The sequence below is a fragment of the Phodopus roborovskii genome, unplaced genomic scaffold (genome assembly GCF_943737965.1).
Source record: "Phodopus roborovskii unplaced genomic scaffold, PHOROB, whole genome shotgun sequence".
Taxonomy (NCBI): domain Eukaryota; kingdom Metazoa; phylum Chordata; class Mammalia; order Rodentia; family Cricetidae; genus Phodopus; species Phodopus roborovskii.
Window position 1 is genome coordinate 54,043 of NW_026127044.1, and position 5,449 is coordinate 59,491.

General features: G+C 39.1%; 1 non-coding gene across 1 annotated transcript; it reads left to right on the forward strand.

The window, feature by feature from the left end:
• Positions 1-361: 361 nt before the first annotated feature.
• On the forward strand, positions 362-466 carry LOC127214768 (U6 spliceosomal RNA). The gene has a single exon (XR_007833894.1). It is a non-coding gene; the product is annotated as a U6 spliceosomal RNA (small nuclear RNA).
• Positions 467-5,449: the final 4,983 nt, after the last annotated feature.

The following is a 5,449-nucleotide window of genomic DNA, read 5'->3' on the forward strand; positions in this document are numbered from 1 at the left end:
GGACAGATTCTAAGTCACCACAGGTTCTCTCTCATGTACATATAACCTTTCAAATACCCTTTGGCACATATGAAAATCTTTCCTGGTGCTGCTCTGACCTGGCACTGAGATCACCAGGCTGTCAGGCCTCTGGCTATATCCAGGCGTACTTGGTCAAAGCCCCATACCAACCTTTTCATAAGAAATAGCGCTGCTTTGCATTGACAGTCATCATGAACTTTCCCAGAGAAATTTCTCCTATTAAGAGTTTCCACAGCATTTTACCTTATGTGTCCAGTCTGGAAATTACAACTGGACATAAATTAATTTTGTTTTCTCTTGGATTCATTGTGCATCATTTAAATATTCAAAGAATTTGCTCGTGCTCGCTGACGGCAGCACATATACTAAAAATTAGATACAGAGAAGATTAGCATGGCCCCTGTGCAAGGATGACACGCAAATTCGTGAAGCGTTCCATATTTTCCAGTCCTCTGCTGGAGTCCCAGGCCCCTCCCAGAGATCCGCCTATCTCTGCGGGTCCACTTGGAGTTCTGCAGGCAAGATCCTTTGACCCACAAATCCGGGCCCCTGCCAAAGAACGAGGTCTCAGCTGGAGAGCGCTCAGTTTCCAGAGATCCTGTCACTCTGCAAAACCTCTCAAGTTCCAGTCCAGCCCCTCGTCCCTTTCTGCCGGCTATTGGCCAGAGAGAAGCCTCCTAGAGAGCTTGGACCACACAGAGATACAGACATTGAATCTTTGATCCACATAAGCCCATCTGGGAAGGACCATAGAGAGAGGGAAGAGACACCATCAACACCAGGAAGAAACTATGGGAAGAAGGCAACACAAGAGAACACTCCAACAACAGAAAGACAAACATGACACCACCAGAATCTAGGGAATCTACAGCAACTAGAATGGAACACAACAACAAAGCAGAGGAAGCAGAAGTGGTACGACTTAAAAATCACCATCATAAAAATGATAGAGGCCCTCAAAGAAGATATGAGAAAATCCCTTAAAGAAATAGAGGAAAAAACAAACAAAAAAGTGAAGAAATGAACAAATTTTAAGGAAAGTACAGAAAGCCAAGAAAAAACAATTAACCAGGTGAAGGAAACGGTTCAAGATTTGAAAACCGAAATTGAGAAAATAAAGGCAACACAAATGGAAGGAAAGCTGGAAATTGAAAAGCTGGCAAAAAATCGGAAACCACGGACACAAGCATAACCAATAGAATTCAAGAGATGGAAGAGAGAATCTCAGGCGCAGAAGATAAACTAGAAGAAATAGATTCATCGACAAAGAAACCATAAATCCAACAAATCCTTAACACACAATATCCAGGAAATGGGACACCATGAAAAGGCCAAACCTAAGAATAATAGGCATAGAGGAAGGTGAGGAAGCCCAGCTCAAAGGTGCCGAAACATATTCAACAAAATCATCGAGGAAACTTTCCAAATTCAAGAAGGACATGCCCATGAAAATACAAGAAGCATACCGAACACCAAATAGGCTGGACCAAAGAATAAAGACCTCGACATATAATAATCAAAACACCTAGCATACAGAATAAAGAAAAATATTAAGAGCAGCGAAGGAAAAAGGACAGGTAACATAAAGGCAGACCTATCAAAAAATTACACCTGACTTCTCCATGGAAACCTCAAGGTCAGAAGGTCCTGGATAGATGTTCTAAAAGTATTAAGAGAACACGGATGCCAGCCTAGGCTACTATATCCAGCAAAACTCTCAGTCAATATAGATGGAGAGAACAAGATATTCAATGACAAAACCAGATTTTCCAATATGTATCTACAAATCCAGCCCTACAGAAAGTATTGAAGGAAAATTCCAACCTAAGGAAGGTAACTATGCCCACAAAAATGTAGGCAACAGATAATCCAACTACACCAGAAACCTAGGGTGAAGCAGAACAAATATATTCACTATACCACTGCCAACAACAAACCTAAATCAAACAACCATCAACAATCAATGGTCCTTACTCACCCTCAACATTAATGGTCTTAACTCACCTATAAAAAGACACAGATTAACAGAATGGATACGAAGACAGAATCCATCCTTCTGCTGCATACAAGAAACACATCTTAGCTCCAAAGATAGACATTACCTCAGGGTAAAGGGTTGGGAAAAGATTTTCCAATCAAATGGAAATAAGAAGCAAGCAGGCGTAGCTATCCTAATATCTAACAAGTTAGACTTCAAACCAAAACTAGTCAAAAGAGATGAAGACGGTCATTTCATATTCATCTCAGGAGAAATCCATCAACACAAAGTCTCAATTCTGAACATCTATGCCCCTAATACAAAGCCACCCACATTCGTAAAAGAAACACTACTAAAACTCAAAGCTCATATAAAACCTCACACACTTATAGTGGGAGACTTCAATACACCACTCTCAACACTAGACAGGACCACAAATCAGAAACTCAACAAAGAAACAAAAGAATTAACAGAAGTTATGTCTCAACTGGGGCTAACAGACATCTATAGAACATTCCATCCAAAGACAAAAGAATATACCTTCTTCTCTGCTCCACATGGAACCTTCTCTAAAATCGACCACATACTAGGAGACATAACAAACCTCAACAGATACAAGAGAATAGAAATAGTCCCCTGTATCTTATCGGACCACCATGCTTTAAAATTGGAATTCAACAACAATACAAATAGCAGAAAACCTGCAAACTCATGGAAACTTAACAATGTGCAATTGCACCACTCCTGGGTCAAAGAAGAAATAAAGAAAGAAATTAAAGACTTTCTAATATTCAACGAGAATGAGGATACAACATACCCGAACTTATGGGACACCTTGAAAGCAGTGCTACGAGGGAAGTTCATTGCACTAAGTGCCCATATGAAGAAAACAGAGGATAGTCACATAAAGAATTAACAGCCCAACTGAAAACCTTAGAACAGAGAGAAAATTCACCCGCAGGAGCAGACGCCAGGAAATAATCAACTTGAGGGCTGAAATCAACAAAATAGAAACCAGGAAAACAATACAAAAAATCAATGCAACAAAGAGTTGGTTTTTTGAGAAAATCAACAAGATAGATAAACCTTTATCCAAATTAACGAAAAAGCAGAGACAGAACATGCAAATTAACAAAATCAGAAACGAAATGGGGAACATAACAACAGACACAGAGGAAATCCAGACAATTTTCAGGTCATACTTTGAAAATCTGTATTCCACAAAAATTGAAAATTCAAAGGAAATGGACAAGTTTCTGGATAACTATCACTTACCAAAATTAAATCAAGAACAGACAAACAACTTAAATAGACCTATAACCCGAAATGAAATAGAAGCAGTCATCGAAAGCCTTCCAACGAAAAAAGTCCAGGGCCAGATGGATTCAGTGCAGAATTCTACCAGACATTCAAGGAAGAACTAATACCACTACTCCTCAAACTGTTCCACAAGATAGAAACAGAAGGTTTATTGCCAAACTCTTTTTATGAGGCCACAATAACTTTGGTACCCAAACCTCACAAAGACACAACTAAGAAAGAAAACTACAGACCAATATCCCTGATGAACATCGATGCAAAAATACTCAATAAAATAATGGCAAACCGAATTCAAAAATACATCAGAGAAATCATCCACCATGATCAAGTAGGCTTCATACCTGGATTGCAGGGATGGTTTAACATACGAAAATCTATCAACGTGATCCACCATATAAACAAACTGAAAAAGAAAAACCATATGATTATCTCCCTAGATGCAGAAAAAGCCTTCGATAAAATTCAACACCCTTTCATGATAAAGGTATTAGAGAGGTCAGGGATAACAGGAACATACCTAAACATAATAAGAGCAATATACAGCAAACCAACTGCCAACATCAAACTGAATGGAGAGAAACTTAAGCCAATTCCTCTAAAATCAGGAACAAGACAAGGCTGTCCTCTCTCTCCATATCTCTTCAATATCGTACTAGAAGTTCTAGCTAATGCTATAAGACAACAAAAGGAGATCAAGGGCATCCAAATTGGAAAGGAAGAAGTCAAACTGTCTCTATTTGCAGATGATATGATAGTTTACATAAGCGACCCAATAAACTCTACCAGGGAACTCCTACAGCTGATAAACACCTTCAGCAAACTAGCAGGATACAAGATAAACTCAAAAAAATCAGTAGCCCTATTTTTTTCAGACGACAAAGAGGCAGAGAAAGAAATCAGAGAAACATCACCCTTTACAATAGCCACAAGCAACATAAAGTATCTTGGTGTAACGCTTACCAAACAAGTAAAAGACCTATATAATAAGAACTTTGTGACTCTAAAGAAAGAAATTAAAGAAGATACCAGAAAATGGAAAGATCTCCCATGCTCTTGGATAGGTAGGATAAACATAGTAAAAATGGCAATCTTACCAAAAGCAATCTACAGATTCAATGCAATCCCCATTAAAATCCCACCACAATTCTTCACCGACCTTGAAAGGATAATAATCAACTTTATATGGAAAAACAAAAGACCCAGGATAGCCAAAACAACCCTATACAATAAAAGAACTTCAGGAGGCATCACCATTCCTGACTTTAAGCTCTACTACAGAGCTATAGTTCTGAAAACAGCCTGGTATTGGCATAAAAATAGACAGGTAGACCAATGGAATCGAATTGAAAATCCTGATATTAATCCACACACCTATGAACACCTGATTTTCGACAAAACAGCTAAAATTATACAATGGGGCAAAGACAGCATCTTCAACAAATGGTGCTGGCACAATTGGATGAGGGTGTGTAGAAGACTGCAGATAGACCCATGTCTGTCGCCATGCACAAAACTCAAGTCCAAATGGATCAAAGACCTCAACATCAATCCAGCCACATTGAACCTCTTAGAAGAGAAAGTAGGAGGTACCCTTGAACAAATTGGTATAGGAGACCGCTTCTTGAACATAACTCCAGGGGCACAGACACTGAAAGAAACAATTAATAAATGGGACCTCTTCAAACTTAGAAGCTTCTGTAAGGCAAAGGACACAGTTGACAAGACCAAACGGCAGCCCACTGACTGGGAAAAGATTTTCACTAATCCTATATCCGACAAAGGGCTGATCTCCAAAATATACAAAGAACTCAAGAAACTAGTCAACAAAACACCAAATAACCCTATTAAAAAATGGGGTACAGAACTGAAGAAAGAATTCTCAATGGAGGAAATCAAAAAGGCTGAAAGACACTTAAGAAAATGCTCCACATCCTTAGCTATCAGGGAAATGCAAATCAAAACAACTTTGAGATACCATCTTACCCCTGCCAGAATGGCTAAAATTAGAAACACCAGTGATGACTTATGTTGGAGAGGATGTGGAGAAAGTGGAACACTCCTCCACTGCTGGTGGGAGTGCAAACTCATACAGCCATTTTGGAGATCAGTATGGCGGTTCCTCAGGAAAAT